The sequence below is a fragment of the Coenobita brevimanus genome, chromosome 63 (assembly GCF_032717465.1).
Source record: "Coenobita brevimanus isolate Jiangsu-jjx chromosome 63, ASM3271746v2, whole genome shotgun sequence".
NCBI classification, from domain to species: Eukaryota; Metazoa; Arthropoda; class Malacostraca; order Decapoda; family Coenobitidae; genus Coenobita; species Coenobita brevimanus.
Window position 1 is genome coordinate 9779186 of NC_137016.1, and position 19106 is coordinate 9798291.

Here is a 19106-nt window from a genome sequence, read left to right on the forward strand (position 1 = left end):
CTCCACACGATGTCCACCCTTTTTCTCACACACTGCTTCCTCTTTGCCCCACCACACACACACACACACACACACTGTCACGAGTCGGCTCGTGACATCATTTGGTGGGAAACCGCGAACTCTAGTAGAATCTCAGTGTTTATCGTTCAGTTAACCGCTCACCCGGCCGGGAGTGTTTTTCAGGCAATTTTTCAATGTGTCATAAATGATCGTTTCTGTGCAAGACATTAGCACTTCCGCTGAGCGACTTATTGTGGGCGTGTTTCGCTCATTCTAGCCGTTAGTAATGCGGTTAGACATTTGCCTCTTTCCCACGATTCGAAGTTAGTCAAGGTTTGTACGTCACGAAAGCAGGTTGGGCCCAGAGCGTAGCAGTGCCGCCGTTGTCCAGTTCCTGAATTTCCACCTACAGTAGTGTGATTGGCGAGAGACTTAGCGAGTGCAGTGTCCTTCCTCAGTGACGCCCAGTCATCCGCTTAGTCCACTCTTTGACCAGTATTTCTTTTCGTTTTTTCCTAGGTTTAAGAGTTAGCTTTTGAGTGAGTGAGTGCAATCTCCTTACTTTGAATTCATTTTGAAATGTAACGTAAATTTATTTCTTTGTAATCAATAAATTTAACAGTTCTCTTTCTCGAGCTTAATGTAATGTAAACTCGTGTTTTATTTTCCATATTAAGCTTATTCTAGTTGCAGCTCCTAGCTTGCGTAAATGCATTGCTATTCATATCTGGTATTTAGGCCAGTCCTTTCGTATTAAGCTTAAAATCCGTTGTGCCATCTAGGAGTTAATGCACCAGCAAGAATCTGTTATCATTAATAACATCAGTTATTGATTGTCAGGGGTGAAGTCACTTTCTCCAGAGGCTAACAGTACTAATAAACAGCAATTGTGAGGAATTAGTCTCTGCTGTGTACTGTTGAGAAAGTTTATAAATTTTCGTCCTTAGGGAATCGGCAAAGCAAGGCACATAAAGTAATCATTGCTTGATTTTTAGCAAGGCAATTCATTGTCCCTGTTATCAGTATTATTGAAAATTATCCTTTAATATTGCATATTCTTTAAAAACCCCGTGACAATTGGCGACCTCATTCCAGGATATTAACTCCTAGCTCTACAGTATAGCTATTCACAAGATAATACTCACTCGTTCATACTTAGGTATTTATCATTAAAGTCTATAGGCACTACTTTACTGGTGATTATTGATTCATTTTTATTAATTTACATAATAGTTTTCACAGTCAGTTGTTTGTTTAATTTTCTTTCTTTACCAGTTATTTAGATAAAATTGGTCACCACTAACCTGTGCCTATATTCTTTATTCTCGATTATTGACATCTTTCTCTGAAAAAATCGCAGTCAGTACTGAGTCGCTAGTTATTTAGATTGAGTTAGTATCATGTCCACCAGCGTCTATGTACAGGAAGCCAAAGATATGGGTCTTACGGACCCAACTGAAATTAAGGAGTTCGTCCTCTCTCGGTTTAATTACGAAAAGTAGCGCAAGAATGATGCTCATGAAGATCGTCGAATTCAGCGTGAGGAATGCGAAAAGGAGCGCGAATACGAGCGAGAACAGCGCAAACACGAGCGAAAACAATGTGAACTCAAGACAGAACAAGAGTGAGAACAACGCGAATATGAGCGTGAACAACGCGAGAGAGAACGAGAACACGAACGTGCCGAGCGAGAAGCACATGAAAAACATGAATTTGAAATGTTGAAGCTCAAGCGAGATTCCTTGGCTTCAGACACATCTGGTGCAGCTGGCCCAGGCTCCACGAGCGTTCTCCCTGCACATGTTCTGGCGACCCCACACATCAAGCTTCCTCCATACAAAGAAGGCGAGCGAATCGAGCCATACATAGCTCGTTTTGAAGACATGGCTCAACTGTACCAGCTGGATGATGCAGCTAAGCGGCTTCAGTTTCTTAGCCTGTTTGAGGGCCCTGCCCTCAATATTCTCCAAAGAATTCGTGGAGACAATCTCACGTATGAGATGAAGGCCGCACTCGTCAAAGCGTACGGTCTCACAGTTGGCGACGCCAAGAGCCAGTTCATGAGGGCGCGTTTACAGGATAAAGAGACTGCAGTTCAGTTTCTTGACCGGTTTACTGCTTACTTAGATGACTGGATGGAGAAAGATGAAACTCCTTCCACATGTGAGGGGATAATTGACCTTATGCTGCGCACGCAGCTGGAAAAGTCATGGCCTACTGAACTTATGGCTCAACTTAAGATCTGCCAGGTAAGAGAGCCCAGCCAAATGGTGAAGGCTAACGCATTCTTTACTGCATACGGTATCAAACTCACAAGCAGCATACCTGGAACAGGAAACCTGATAAATCTGGGAAACCGTCTCAGACTGAACCCCAGCAACAAGGCCGTTCTCAGAATAATGCCCAAGGTCCAAAACCACAGAAGAAGGACCAGGGGCAAAACGCTCAGAAACCTGAGTGGAAGCGGTACGATAAGCAGAACCCTAACCAGCAGCAGTACCGGTATTTCAAGCAGCAGCAGGGCAAGGACAAACCACGTAACCCTCAGTCAGGACAATCGACTTTACTGTATCGGAGGCAGGATGCAAATGCAGCCCTTATGCCACAACAAGCGTACAGTGGTGCCAACCCCACCAGTACAGGTACTTCCCCACAGTTCACTAGTTCCCCAGCGACAGTGAACCCTCCTCCACAGGTGGTCAATGCTCCAGCTCCTCAGATGGTGAGCACGACCCCACAGATATCAAGTTCTCAGGGCATCACGTTTGCTGCATCGTTTGTTCCGCAGTCTCACCAATGACTGGCTGCTACCTCCTCAGACCCTTCCACCAGTAACACTGCCTTTCTTGTTCAGCCAGGGTTTGTGGGAGGTGTTTCTGTAAATGTACTGAGAGATAATGGTTCCTCAGGTTGCTCTGTCAAGCAGAGTTTAGTTCAGCCCGACGAGTACACGGGTAAGCAGATCCAAGTTAGACTTATTGATGGGTCACTGAGATTGTTCCCTGAGGCACGTATCCAGGTGGCATTTCCATTTTACACTGGTACGACAGTCGCAGTTGTCATGCCAGAACCTTTATTTGACCTAATCATAGGCAATATTCCCGGTGACAAATATAGTTGCACCGAAGATGACTCTACTCAGACTTCGGCTGCAGAAAAACGAGCCATGGCTGAGGCTCTGAACTGCGTCACCCCAGTGACCATTGAATCGCCGCAAGATCCGATGTGTAGCCAAGTTGTTGTTCATGAACAACATTCTGACGCGACACTTGCTGCCGTATGAAAGAAACAAAAGGGTAGAGTGATAAAGTATTCACGGGGAGGTCAAGCCAAGTTCCTTCGTAAACAAGGATGGCTCTACCGTGAATCACGAACACCCGAGGCCGAGGTTCATCTGCAGTTTGTTGTTCCCGCCAAATACCGCCAAGCAGTGTTACAATGGGGTCATTGTTCAGCCTCAGGAGGTCACATGGGCAAAAGGAAGACCCAGGGCCGTATCCAAGCTGACTTTTTCTGGAAAGGGATGGGACGAGACATAGATAGTTTTGTGCATTCCTGCAGTATGTGTCCACTTACAACTAATCAGGGACATGTCCTTCCTGCTCCGTTTGAAACCACACCCGTAATCTCTGAGGCAGTTGAGAGAGAGGGCAATGGTGAAGTAGGTGCAGACCTGATGTCTTGCCTGCTAACTGCTTACTAAGTAGCAACTGTTGTATCCTGGGTTCTGTAACATAGGCGTTCTTAGAAATTTGAGTAATCCAAGGACCAGCCTGGTTCCCAGTCAAAAGTGTAGACCTGACGTCTCACCCGTTGGCCCCACAGGACACAGTATGTCTAGGGCCTGTACATACCTATGTACTGAAGGTTAACCCCTACATCGCGGGCTTGTTTACCAATGACTTGCATGTCCCGCGGGGTTATTTGGGCTCCGACAGACTCTCAAAAAATATTTGCCAAAAATCAGTTATTAGTCCTAGAATAATAAAATTACATATGCTTATGGCACATACCTTCAGCTTTCTCCTGGAATGATTGTTGAGCCTTCGTCGGTTACCGTAGGACTTGTGGAGACCTCTGAAGTAGGGTAATGAAATCTCCACTTTACACTTCCCGACAACCCGTAATATGATTACCACAGCCAGATACAAACACTATAAACACTATTCTACAATTTTCAAGTAGTTTGGGATCCATACTAAAAAAAACACACACTGTGAAAGCAATGGAAATTACGAGCGCATCTGATCGTCGCACTGGCACTAGTTCGCTCTTGGTACTCTGTCATTTATTATTCATAAAACCCCTCACACTTTATATTTCTATTACTATATAACACTTATATATATCTACAGTCTTTATCCATAAGTTTCCTTCAGTAGTATTAGTTTATTGTCACTGTAGGGATTCAATTTCTTTCAGTAAAATACGTAGCATTCACTTTCTCGTCCTGTATACTGGCATTGAGAGTGAATGTCACTTTCATCTTCACTCTCATAACTCATAGCATTCAGACATGCTAGAGTGAAACTTTCACTTTCATTACTCCTAAGGTATATACTCGTATTCATATAATACTACTCATTTACATTTCTATTTACGTTCTCTATTTTATTTACGTTATTTACATTTCTATTTTATTTACACTGTGTTATGCACTGTCACTTGAAATAACTTATAAAACTATTTTCCATTGTTCACGTATATTTACATTCATTACTTTCACTTGCTGTTTACACATTATTTACACATTATTTACAATTCCACTTGCACTGTTTTACTCAATAGAAAGATCGTAGTCACTCTTTTATCAATTGTCAGCCCTTTACCTCTTTCCACACGAGGTTTAGTAGGGGGTAAAGGTCACTGGGCCCTTTGCATGGGGGTGAAAAAAGGCCTTGAAGTCAGCAAGAAGAAACATACGTACCCTCGCTTCGGAAGATGAGAGTAAACTGATAACGGAGGGCCGGGGTGGAGGCCTGCTTAGGGGTTATTCAGAGTTACCAATATTAGCTCTTGAAACAGCTAAGTCTAGCAATGAAATGATTGGCAGGAAATCTAGACAATACATTATAAATTTGGTAGTTCCAGGTGAATGTAAATATCACTTAGGCTTCTCCCTTCCCTCCTTACATGTATATTTATTACGAAAATAGATTAGAGGCCTACTTAGGAGATATATATTCAGAGCTACCAATGTTAGATCTTGAAACAGCTTTGTCTAGCACTGAAATGATTGACAGTAAATCTAGACAATACATTATAAATTAGGTAGTTCCAGGTGAATGTAAATATCACTTAGGCTTCTCCCTTCCCTCCTTACATGTATATTTATTACGAAAATAGATTATACGGCATATTTCAAGGGGAAAAAAACAGCGAAAATTAGCGAACGAGTGCACGTGAGGTGTTGTCAGGTGATAATTAGCCAATTCCAGGTGTATGGCACTCTCACTTACCTTATTTCTTTCTTGTATATATTATTTGGTATAAGAATAGGACATAGGGCTTATTTCAATGGATGAAATCAGTGAAAAATCCCAGGGAAGATTTACTTAGCGTAGCACGGCCGGGCAGGCGAGAGGATAGGGTAATGGAGGGGGGGTAGGGAGGGGAGTCAAGAACGGGGAGAAATGGCTAAATTGTCAACAATGGATGGGAGTACAGATGAGATTAGGAGTGCTGACTAGTGTTGGACATTGGCAGTACTGATAGATGATACAAGCCCCCACTTGGAAGCCCGGGTGAATTCAAAATAACACAGAATCACAAAAGCGATGCCCCGCGGTATGATCCCTTGCTCCCAAGCGTCACGAAAGTGACGCCCCGCAGTTAAGGGGTTAAGGGGGAAGTTTGAGAACCCTGCAGAGACAGTCCGAGGCTGTGTATAAATTACCTTGTGGAACGTCTCGAGCTGTGGGCCTCTCTGAGGTTTCCTGGAGTATGCACAGTATCCACACGAGTGTTCACATCCACGGTGAGTGTTAAAATGTGACCTGCCCGAGATTGCATAGCAATTCTCAGCTTCCTGTCATTAATCATAAGCACAGAGTTAGTTAACCAGTAAACTGGGTTCCATTAGCGAATCGCAGCGTTTGTTGTCCTGCACAGGCGCCCAGTCTTTTCGCTCATGACCGCGTTCCCTGGTTAATTTAGTGAATTGCAGCGTTTGATGTCCTGCACAAACGCCCAGTCTTTTCGCTAATTAGGTATAGGGTTTAACCAGTAAACCAGGTTCTATTAGTGAATCGCAATGTTTGATGTCCTGCACAGACGCCCAGTCTTTTTGCTTATGACCACGTTCCCTGGTTAATTTAGCAAATTGCAGCGTTTGATGTCCTGCACAAACGCCCAGTCTTTTCGCTAATTAAGTTTAGGGTTTAACCAGTAAACTGGGTCAGCGTTTGATATCCTGCACAAATGCCTTGACTACGTTTCCTGGTTAATAATGTAAATAGTGTACTTTTTGTAACATAAGTACTGATTGCAAGGCAGAGAGAGAGAAATGACACTTTTGATGCTCCACCTTAATTCCTCTCGGAGGTGCAGCTGGTGGGTGCAGCACTGCCGTGCAGATTTGCTGGTCGTCCCTGTCGCATGCTACCGCCCTTTCTCTTCTGCCTCGTCGTCATTATTTACTATAAATTTATACTACATGATTTTACACGTAGGTACAGTTACACCACAACTGTCACACCTACACCGTGTATTACATACATTACGCTACATAACAATTAGTTGTTAATGTAAATGTAGCAAACTTTTCTCTCAGTTTGACCTGAGTACAGGTTTTTTCACTCACTGGCGACTGTGACTTTCTCCTGTAGCAGGATAGCACACACACCACAGTGTGAATCTTGTGTGACTGAGTTAGGATTTATATGTATGTATATTGAAATTTTTTTTCCTGAGAAAAATTTTTTTCAACTTTTGATGGAGTGTAATGTCACGAGTCGGCTCGTGACATTATTTGGTGGGAAACCACGAACTCTAGTAGAATCTCAGTGTTTATCGTTCAGTTAACCGCTCACCCGGCCGGGAGTGTTTTTCAGACAATTTTTCAATGTGTCATAAATGATCGTCTTTGTGCAAGACATTAGCACTTCCGCTGAGCGATTTATTGTGGGCATGTTTCGCTCATTCTAGCCGTTAGTAATGCAGCTGGACATTTGCCTTTTTCCCACGATTCGAAGTGAGTCAAGGTTTGTACGCCACGAAAGCAGGTTGGGCCCAGAGCGTAGCAGTGCCGTCGTTGTCCAGTTCCTGAATTTCCACCTACAGTAGTGTGATTGACGAGAGACTTAGTGAGTGCAGTGTCCTTCCTCAACGACGCCCAATCATCCGCTTAGTCCACTCTTTGACCAGTATTTCTTTTCGTTTTTTCCTATGTTTAAGAGTTAGCTTTTGAGTGAGTGAATGTGATCTCCTTACTTTGAATTCATTTTGAAATGTAATGTAAATTTATTTCTTTGTAATCAATAAATTTAACAGTTCTCTTTCTCAAGCTTAATGTAATGTAAACTCGTGTTTTATTTTCCATATTAAGCTTATTCTAGTTGCAGCTCCTAGCTTGCATAAACGCTTTGCTATTCATAACTGGTATTTAGGCCAGTCCCTTTCGTATTAAGCTTAAAATCCGTTGTGCCATCTAGGAGTTAATGCACCAGCAAGAATCTGTTATCATTAATAGCATCAGTTATTGACTGTCAGGGGTGAAGTCACTTTCTGCAGAGGCTAACAGTACTAATAAGAAGCAATTGTGAGGAATTAGTCTCTGCTGTGTACTGTTGAGAAAGTTTATAAATTCTCGTCCTTAGAGAATCGGCGAAGCAATCCATCATAAAGTAATCATTGCTTGATTTTTAGCAAGGATATTCATTGTCCCTGTTATCAGTATTATTGAAAATTATCCTTTAATATTGCATATTCTTTAAAAACCCCGTCACACACACACTCACACACACACACTCACACACACACACTTCTGCTCTCCTGCTGGCCTCTCTCTCTCTCTCTCTCTTAGTAATGAGTTCATAGTATTCCTCCAAACGCATCCTAGAAGTTTACCTTATATTTTCCCAGCTTATGCCTATAATATATTATATCTGCCGGCGCTCCTACTCAGTCTTTGCTGAATAAAGTCACCTGGCGGGAAATGCAACCAAATATAAAGGAATATGTGACCAACAGACAGTTAAAATATTGAACATTTTATTTCACAAGAAATATACGAAACTGTGACAACAAGACACACATTATAGAACAAAACATAAACAATGGAAAACTTAAAAAAAAAAAAAAACTAGAAACATATAAAGTATAAAGCAAAAAAAGAACCAACAGACGCTTTCATGGACTTGGGTTACAACACTAAGGGAAAAAGAAAAAAAAAAACTTTCAAACATATACTGTGCTTCGAGGTGAAGGGGAAAACATGAAGCGCAACGAAAAAATATATCAAACTTAAAAGAGAAAACTGTGGTGATAGATAGACAGGTAAAGATAGATAAAGTGGCAGACTGATAGACGCATGAAAATAAATACTTGCAAACGGTCAGACAGACAGAGGCAGAGGGATAGATAATGACAAACAGAGAGTTAGACAGAGGGATAGATATAGAGAGACAGAGGCATAAGAATATATTCAGAGTGGCAGAGACAGGAGAACAGGTACAGAGAGACAGAAGGATAGACAAAATTACAGACAGATAAAAGAAAAAGCATACAAAACAGGTCCACACACACACACACACACACACACACACACACACATACACTCACACACACACACACACACACACACACACACACACAGGGATTCAATCTAGGCAGACGTGTGACACAGGCGCTCTGTACCAAATCATCACGGCCAGTGGAATTACCTAAATAGTATCTTTGTATGAGTCAAGCTCAGTACCAGGTTATACTAAATGATTGTTCATTATTAAAAGGAAAAAAATAATAAGTTTAAACAAGACTTGTACAAACAGGAAATAGAACCAAGACGAAAGAATACGCTGAGTCATCTCTGAGGTTTGTTTAGACTACAACAACACGGAGATTGTAAGTACATGCTTTGCACTTTAAGTATTGCAAAATGGATACATACTTCAGTAAAACAAATTTGGAAAAGAAAAAGGGATAAAGGTAAAAAGCAAAATGATGATTTCTACCAAGAACTGGTTGAAGTAGAGACCCACAATAGACTGGTTGAACGTGTAAACAAACTAGAAATGGCTTTCAAAAATGAAATTGATGAAATAAAGAAGCAGATGCACTTGCAAAAGGAAGAAATAGAAAAACTAGGAAGGGAGGCCAATAAGAAAGACACAACCATCAGTGAACTAAGAGTGGAATTGAGTACACTTAGGAAGAAAATGAGTGAAATGGCAAGTACAGTAGTCAATCACGAGAGTGTTATGGAAGAGTTCAAAAATGACACAGAGACAATTAGGCAAGTTAGCAGTCTTATTGACCAAAGCAGTGATATTGAGAAGATAACACAAGTAAATGAAGCTGTGCAAAGCTACAAAAATGATGTAGAAACCACGTATGCTGAAATGGTGAAAGTAAAGAAAGACTTAGAAACAAGGGTGGAGGAAAAACGCATTAAAAAGGAGGTGAAAAGAATAATCCAAAACAATCCAAAGTTAGTCAGAGATTCAGTAGAGATAAACAAATCAATAGTAATCACTGGTATAGAAGAGGAAGAAGTAAAAAAACAAGATCACAAGAGACAAAAAGGAGATGGCAAATGTAATGAGCTTACTGAAAGAAGTATCAGAGGAAATCTGTAGTAAAGACATAGAGGAACACAAAAGGTTAGGGAAATACGAGAAAAGCAAGACAAGACCTCTAAAGGTGACTTTCCAGAGTGTAAACACTGTGGAAGAGATACTAAAAAATGCAAAGAGTCTTAAGGAAAAAGAGGAGTTAAAAAATGTATGGATAAAAAGATGCCTAACACAAGAGGAACTGGAATTACTGAAAGAGAAAAGGGAGGAAGCAAAAACAAAAAATGAGGGAAGATCAGAAGAGGAGAAGAAAATTTTTTACTAAGTAATAGGATTGCAGGTACGAAAGTGGTACACAAACAGGATGGAAGAAAAAGAAGGAAGGTAGTAGAACCATGTCATGACAAGTATATGAACAAGATGATAAAGTTGATGTACTCAAATGTGGATGGAATGGTATCTAAATTACTAGAGATGAATGATTATGTCAGAGAAAATGAACCACAAATTATATGCCTAACTGAAACAAAATTAATACCAAGGATATCAAATGACATACTAAACTTAGAGGAATACAATATATGGAGAAGAGACAGATACTTAAAAAAAGGAGGAGGAATTATAATATTAACTAAGAAAAATCTAAAAGTCAAGGAAATAAAACTAGATATACCATCACAAGTAGAATTGATTGCAGTAGAGATCGACACATCTGAAGGTAAAGTAACTGTAGCTAATTTGTACATGCCACCCAGATCAAACACATGGGAAAGAGACGAATATGAGGACCTGGCAGAGAGTACAATTCAGAGTGTAAGATCATTGCTACATAAAATGGAAGAGAAATCGGAAAGAATTATACTAACTGGGGACTTCAATACAAATATAAATTGGAATACTCTAGATATAAATAGCCAAGAAAGCTGTTGGGACCAAAAGCTCCTGGATCTCGTACAAGAGTTTTTCTTAACGCAACATGTGAGGGAAACCACCAGAAAAAGAGGACTTGATGTACCTTCAATGCTAGATCTAATATTTACAAGGCAAGAAAATGACATTGACAGTTTAATATATCACCCTCCACTCGGCAAAAGCGATCATGCAGTACTAAATTATAACTTCAGGATAGCATATGACATAGTAAACAGCAATGATAGTTACAAAAAGAGCCTAAACTATAAAACGGGAAATTATCAAGACCTAAAGAAGTATTTCTTAGAAGTTGATTGGGAAAATGAGCTTAGAAGACAAGATTTAAATGCTGTATATAAAAAATTTTGTGAATTTTATGAAATAGGAGTCCAGAAGCACATCCCACAGCACAAAGAAGCAGATAAGAAAATACAGAAATGGTTCAATACAGAATGTAAAAACTCAAAAGAAAGAAGAGATTTGTTGTGGAATAGATACAGAAGACACAATAGTGAAAGGGGGTATAATAATTACAAACAGGCAAGAAACGACTAAACAAGAATAAGGAGGGAAGCCCAAAAACAGTTTGAGGAGGATATAATAAATAAAAGTAGTGATCAACCAAAGCTGTTTTACAGCTATATCAGAAGCAAAACTAAAGTAAAAGATATAATACAATCCATTTCGGACGAGGGAATCACTTATACACAAGAGAAAGATATTTGTGAAGCACTAAATAAGAATTTCCAATTAGTTTTTACAGAAGAAAAATATTTTGAGAGGGACTATGTGGAACACGCATGTCAACACATACTACCAGATATACAAATAGCAGAAAAAGTAATACAGGAGGAGTTAAGTACTGTAGATTAGACAGAGGAAAAGCAAGTGGTCCTGATGAAATTTCATGTTGAGTATTACGAGAATGTGCAAAGGAGTTAAGTAAACCATTATTTTTAATTTTCAAGAAATCCTTGAGTCAAGGTAAACTACCTGATATTTGGAAAAAAGCAAATATTGTCCCTTTATTCAAGAAAGGAAATAGACAAAATCCACTCAACTACCGACCAGTATCACTGACAAGTGTTGTAAGCAAGGTATTAGAAAAACTTATAAGAAAAGCTTGGGTAAATCATCTAGAAGAACACAGTATGATAACAGAAAGACAGTTTGGTTTCAGAAAAGGAAAATCATGTGTTACTAATCTGTTGAGCTACTATGACAGAGTAACAAACACAATACAGGAAAGGGAAGGATGGGTGGACAGTATCTATTTAGATTTCAAGAAAGCTTTTGACAGTACCACACCAAAGACTTTTATGGAAACTGTACCATCAAGGAGGAATTCGAGGCAAACTGTTTTGTTGGATGCAAGACTTTCTCATAAAAAGAGAAATGAGGACAGTACTAAGAGGAAACTACTCATCATGGAAAGAAGTGACTAGTGGAGTACCACAGAGTTCAGTGCTGGCACCAATCATGTTTTTGGTGTATATAAATGATATAAACAGTAACACTGGAAATGAGAGCTATTTGAATATGTTTGCAGATGATGCAAAAATACAAAGGAGAATTACTAACACAGACTCTTGTAAAAAGCTACAAGAAGAATTAAATAAACTTCATGAATGGAGTAGTACATGGCAAATGGAATTCAATGTGGACAAGTGTCATGTAATCAAGTTTGGTAAAAGTGGAAAAAGACCTGATTGGGATTATAAGTTAGGAAATAAAACCCTATACACATCAGAAAGAGAGAAAGACCTAGGTGTGATTATCAATAACAGACTATCTCCGGCTGACCACATCAGCGAGAAGGTACGGAACATGTATACACTGCTTGCAAATATGAGAATAGCATTCACATACATAAATGAAGACATGCTAAGAAGGATAATAACATCATTCATTAGACCAACCCTGGAATATGCATCAGTAGTCTGGAGTCCTCATCTCAAAAAGCACATAGACAAGATTGAAAAAGTTCAAAGGGCCGCTACAAGATGGATACCAGGCTTAAGGGACCTAAGCTACGAAGAAAGACTAAATAAACTGAATCTACCAACACTACAGGAGAGAAGGAAAAGAGGTGACATGATAATGCTATATAAATGCATATCAGGAAAGGAGAAAATAGACATAAATGATTACTTAACATATGGAGAAGCATCAGCAAGAGGACACTGCAAAAAATTGCATAAGAAGAGATGTGATAAAGACGTAAGGAAATTCAGTTTCCCAAACAGAGCAATTGATCAATGGAATGCACTACCGAATGAAATAGTGCGTGCCAAAGCAATTCACAAATTTAAGGATATGTACGATAAATATGGTTTAAGACACGGGACAGCACGAGCTTGACTCATTCCTGTAAAGATACAATTAGGTAAGAACACACACACACACACACACACACACACACACACACACGGTACAAAAACAATATTTCTGATCTTTATACACACAATATCAATATTTTATTTTCCAACGACACATAAAATTTTGAACGCAAAGATACACCTTCCTGAAACGGCGGGACCAAAAAACACCAAAAAGAAAAAAAAAAAATACAGGCATTTTTTACGTAATTCCCTCACGGTATAGTCTCTCTCTCTCTCTCTCCAACAGCGAAGAGAAACAAACACCACAACAAAACGGCCAGTCACACCCCATCCATCACACCCACCACCACGGGCCTTCAATCAGGACTTTAGTGTTGGCCTTTGGAGTGGTGCTGGGGGGGGGGGAGAAGGTGGAGGGTGAGGGGGAGGGGGAAAGTTGACAGATGGAAGGGGAATGGGGAAAGGAACAGGGAACACACGACCACTCTCACGTTCCAGCAATTCCCGATGTCACTAACCAAGGAAAAACTGCCACTCTTCACCAGATTATTTAATTTTCGACATCAAAGTCGGTCTACTAAACTCCGTTCATTTTATGTGCCCTCTGTGTCACTAAAAGGATGGGAGAAATTATAACAACATTATTTTAGTCACTGCTACAAGGAAGAGAGGCTGTATTATAGTCAAGGAAAATAAAGAAATGGTGGGCTGAGTCTACCATCTCGGTTTGGGGACGGTTATTATTCTTTCCCTCCTTAAATATCGATAAGCTTTTTTTACATCCATTTCATGTATGTGTCAATCAGAACAAAATAAACAGTGTTATGAGAAACATGTAACGATTCTTCATTAAGAAATATTAGCATGACACGGCTGAAGATCGTACGTTACGACTATAAACAACAACAAACTCACGTGTGTCTACTGCCCCGCTGGACCTACTGTACAAAGATCATGGAAAACCGTTGCAGAGAAAAATGGACAGTGCCTAGACTGAAGTATTTCCTGAAGTCTGGAGGAATACCCTGTTCAGGGAACACCACTGGTATTTTGGAGCCCTCGGCATCGTCGGATCTCGGCCGGCGGTCTCGTCTCTGCACAATTTCGGCTTTAAACATTGTACAATTTTCATATGAAAAACTTTGTAGATATTCTTCAGCATTTTGGAGATGAAGCATTGTTCTTTTAGAAAACTAAATTATTTGGGTTTCACACAAAATGTGCACCTAGAGACTTGTAAATATGTGATGAATGTTGTCACACCCGGTGTGCTTTCACTGCGGCTATAGTAACGTTTTCCTGCATTTACCGCATTAAAGCATATCTAGGAAAGTAGTATAACTACTAAAGAATAATATCAGTTATAAAAATACAAGCAACTCGCATATCAAATACCCATTTCTCTCTCTCTCTCTCTCTCTCTCTCTCTCTCTCTCTCTCTCTCTCTCTCTCTCTCAGATAATGAGGAGTCTCACCTGCCATTAGCGGTGGGATCTGTGGCTCTCGATAAATTATCCTTAAGTGACTGTGAGATGTGGTGGTGGAGGGTGGTAATGGATGTACTGCCTGGGTGGGTTAGGTTTGGCTAGGTCGGATTGGGTTAGGATGGACTGGGTTAGGCTAGGCTAAGCAGGGAAGCATACGGGAAGGTCAAGTACGATTAGAGTTGATCAGGTTATATAAGGTTAAGTTAGTTTGAGTAATGTAAGGTTAATTTAGGTTAAGGGATGAAAAGTAAGGTACAAGTAAGTTAAGATAGGGTACGGTAAGTTTAGTTATGGGAAGGTAAGCTTTAAGATGAGGTAAAGTGCGGTAAGGCTGCGTAAAGTCGGGTTAAAATGAAATAAGATCTGTTAAGTTACGGTAAGCCATTATAAATGAACGTAAGGTATAGACTGATAAGGTGAGGCTGGACTGAACTGAGTTACCTAAGTCAGGTTGGGTTTGGTTACTGTAACAGTGTAAAGGATGAAGGACACCCGCACGGCTGTAATGATTTGGTCAGCACGCTGGAGCCAGGGAGGCTGTGACAGAAGACGGCAATAGGAGAGACATGGCAAGGCTCTCACTTCTTCGGGTTAAGCGCTCCAGTACACCAACTCTTTGGTGTGTTTACTATACCTGCCTCCAGACGATTTCATTCATCTGTGCAAGTGAATCTCTTAATGAAGGCATTAAAAGCAACCTTCTTTAACCAGACGATTGTATTCATCTGTGGAAGTGAATCTATCAATGAAGGGATTAAAAACAGCCTTCATTAAGCAGACGATTGTACGCATCTGTGGAAGTGAATCTCTCAATGAAGGGATTACAAGCAATCTTCAATAACCAGGCGATTATATTCATCCGTGGAAGGGAATCTCTCAAGGAAGAAATTAAAAACAACCTTCACTAACCCTTCACAACTATGCCGATTATTTATAGTATTCCTGTTACAGACACGCGATATTATTGGTCAAAAAGAACTTCTCGTGGAGAAGGGATTGACGTCCACACTTCACGAGTGATTTTGGATTAATTAAAATTTATGGGGGATTAAATTAGTTAATGTATGTGGGGGTAAGAGAGAGAGAGAGAGAGAGAGAGAGAGAGCATAACTTAAGGTGTTTTGTATGAAGTCTGGATTTAATATTATGATAATATTAATAAATATGACGTTGTACGAATTTAAGACCAGAACCTCAAAGTAGAAGGCTATCCACCCTCAAAGCATTCCAGCAGTTTGTCATACATGAACATAGGAAAGGAAACATTCTTAGGCCAGAATGTTTCATGGATATCTGATATAAACTATAGAAATATAATTAAAATTAAGCTGTTTAACCTAACATGCAAAATAAAAATTATTAATGCATATACCGGTATTATATTTTATTCCCATAAACTCATTTACGCACAACATTTTTGTAAGTACGCCAAGTATGTGAATGTAAAGTCTTGCAGTAACCTATCAACTCGCCTGTGCAATTAATACAAAGAAGTGGTGCTGGTGCGGGACGCCTTCGCTCGGTGGCACTGATGTTGCAGCATGACGCCGCTACACAGTTATACAAACATCCAGCACCTACCGGTACCTCCATATTCCAAAAAAGGAGGATTGTGAACTGCAGGAAGAGGACAACTTCACAATACAGTCCACTGGGTTCCGGTTACATGAGCCTAGGATTGCAACAACAGCAACAACAACAACAGCTACTACTACTACTACTACTACTACAGCTACTGCTACCATCATAATCATCACCACCACAGTACTACTACGGCAACTACTATTACTACTACTACTACTAGTACTGCTACTACTACTACTACTACTACTATGTCAGACCGAGAGAGAGAGAGAGAGAGAGAAATTACAGTTCTCTACCATCAACTAATCATCTTCGTTTTTGCCGGGAAGAACGTCCCTGTGACAGCGAAACGTGATTGCAGATTTGCTCTTTCATCTCACTGCTTCCCAAAGTGAGAGCATGCGCGCGAACACACACACACACACACACACACACACACACACAGAAAATCTGACTCGGCGTTTCGGATGGGTAATAATATTCTCTGTCAGAGAAATCGTCAACATGCCAGATTTTTTTTGCCTCTTTATTTGTACTCGAGGAAGAAAAATGATCTCTCTGTCTCTGTCTGTCTGTCTGTCTGTCTCTGTCTCTGTCTCTGTCTGTCTGTCTCTCTCTCTCTCTCTCTCTCTCTCTCTCTGTCTGTCTCTCTCTCTCTCTCTCTCTCTCTCTCTCTCTCTCTCTCTGTCTGTCTGTCTCTCTCTCTCTCTCTCTCTCTCTCTCTCTCTCTCCATTTTTAAGTCTTCCCTCTCCGTTGTTCGCTTCTCTTCCAGTTCCCACTTTTCTCACTCTCCTGGATTTTCTTTTCTCTCTCCTACTTCCCACTCGTCTCCAGCTGCCCTCCCCTCTTCCACTTCTCTCTCACTCCACTTCCTTCTCTCTCACTTCCTATCCTTCTTTCTACCTAGCATCTAATTTTTCTGTTGTGCCTCTCCCATATTTTCACTTTTCCCCCTTTCCTCTCAGCATTCTCTCGTCACTTCTCTCTTTTCCTCTCCCTCACTGTACGTCTCCCTCGCCCACTATCTCTAAATCTGCAATTTTCATCTTCCACCTTTATTTCTCTTCCACTTTCAATTTATATCCCTTTCCATCACATCAATTTGCCTTCCTCTTCCATTCAGTCCTCATCCACTTTCATTCCGCTCAGATTTCGAGGAACCATTTATTCGACGCTTTTTTACTATCTAAAATTATTTCTTCTTCTTTCTCTCAATCTTTCCTTTCTTAAATTTTACACCTTATTTTCTTCTTATTCCTACATGTTTCCTTCATATTTTAATAAGTGATTCTTCAGTTTTTTACGAATTTTGTCGCTGCTTGTTCTCTCTCTCTCTCTCTCTCTCTCTCTTTCTCGTGAACTATTTTCCTCTATTACTTTTAACCTTTGCACATATTTTCCCCCCCTCCGCATATTTCGTGTCTCATGCAACAAAAATTTTGCCCTGAGTCTTTTTCGTCCAGCCTGATTTATATTCGATATCACTCCACTCATTTATCACATATTTTTTGCTCTTAAGTCTTAGGCTGATAATGACGGAGCATAATTCTTTAGCTTTCTCATTACTCTCTCTCTCTCTCTCTCTCTCTCTCTCTCTCAAGTACTCGTACAACTGCACTCCACACACACACACACACACACACACACACACACACACACACAGTCCCAATTTCTTTAATCAATATAAAGCCGAAAACGAAGAAAGAGGCGCCAATGCCATCTTTTACTGTATGCATGGAATTGGTCGGTGGTGAACCATATAATACCTTATGTATCTCTATCTGTCTGCCTATGTACCTGTCTATATATCAGCCAATCTATCTACTTTTTTTTGTTTTTTTAATAACAGAACAGAGGAAGGAAAAACAAATGAAAAAAAAAAAAATCCATGCACCAGCTTACTGGTGTCCGCTGTTCATAAAATATCTGTAACAGTTAGACTTGAACAGCAATAGGTTGAAGTCTGGAGGGAAACATCTCTGGGGAAGCGAGTTCCAGAGAGATGCAGTTCGGAGAATGAAAGAATTCTGATAGGCAGAAGTTCTGCAGTATGGCTGAGTGACATTCCAGTCATGAGCACTGCCAGCTGCCCGTGTAGCACGAGGGAAGGCATGGAGGGCATCATGGACGCAACTTCATCTGAGCATTTGTTATAGAAATATCTGTAAAATAACGCAAGGGAGGTAACATTCCTTCTTATTTGTAGGGGAGGTAGTTTATTAGTAATAGCAGGGTTAATAATTCTAATAGCTTTGTTCTGAATTTTGTCTATCTATCTATCTATAGTCTTTGAAAGAGTTGTTTCTTCTTTAACACTCTTTTCCCTCTTCATTGTATCACTTTTTACGCACTTTTTTTCCTTCTTCACTTGCAATTCTCCGATTTCCTTTTTTTTATTTTTCGTTTCTCTCCTGCCCACCACCACCACCGCTTCTCTCCGCCTATTCCCACTCCTACGTCATCCATCTCTCTCTCTCTCTCTCTCTCTCTCTCTCTCTCTCTCTCTCATTATCCATTTGCTTCCCTGCTTCACATAATCTCCCCTCTCCGTACCTCGCTTCTCTCCCACCTCCCAGTTTTCTCATTTTTCTTTCCTTTCTCTCTCCCATTTCCCCTTCATATCCAGTTTCCCTCCCGTTTTCCACTTATCTCCCATCTCCCACTTCCCTCATTCTCCTTTCCTCTCTCTCTCCCTCCCTTTCCCTGACAAATCATTATTTATCTCTCCTCCACGTCTCTCCCATCTCTCACGTTTCTCCCTCTCCTTTCCGCTTCCCATCTGTCACGAATCAAACTCGCGACATTTTCCTTTTGTGAGAAACCACGAACTTTAGTGGAAAACTCACTGTGTATCGTTCAGTTAACCGTTTCTCTCTCCATTTCGATGGTATACTTTTTTCAAAACATTCGTCACTGTTTCAAAAGTGACCGTTCTAATGCACGTCATTAAGTGCTCTACTGAGCGATATTATTGTTTCTATATTGTTCGCCCCTGCTTGCCTCAACCGTTGGCCATGCCTTCTTCCGGCTGACCTGGGCATCCTAC